The sequence below is a fragment of the Penaeus monodon genome, chromosome 28 (genome assembly GCF_015228065.2).
Source record: "Penaeus monodon isolate SGIC_2016 chromosome 28, NSTDA_Pmon_1, whole genome shotgun sequence".
Classification (NCBI taxonomy): Eukaryota; Metazoa; Arthropoda; class Malacostraca; order Decapoda; family Penaeidae; genus Penaeus; species Penaeus monodon.
Window position 1 is genome coordinate 28,580,299 of NC_051413.1, and position 303 is coordinate 28,580,601.

Below are 303 nucleotides of genomic sequence, written 5' to 3' on the forward strand. Positions count from 1 at the left end.
TGCAATAACATCACTGAGGAACACGCAAGTCCTTCCCCACATACATTACAAATTGGTGGCACTGCTCTGAGATCACCGCACCACACGAAGCCCTCCGAAGAAAACGCACCACACAATTTCTCCGAAAATCATTTATCGATTCCTGCAAGCGGAGACTTCTGTCACCCCAAGACTTCATCTCATAATACATCTGCGGACTTCCGACATCAAGCACGAAGCCAGTCTTCTCTGCCGAGCTGACATCGCTCCTCCCTCAGCACACAGTACTTCAACACCTGTTGCAGTCTTCAACACTTGCTGCAG

At 49.5% G+C, this 303-nt stretch overlaps 1 protein-coding gene across 1 annotated transcript in view; it reads right to left on the bottom strand.

Moving 5' to 3' along the window:
• Positions 1-303, bottom strand: part of LOC119591155 (class E basic helix-loop-helix protein 22-like) — a 4,290-nt gene that overhangs the window by 1,510 nt on the left and 2,477 nt on the right. The window lies entirely within an intron of this gene.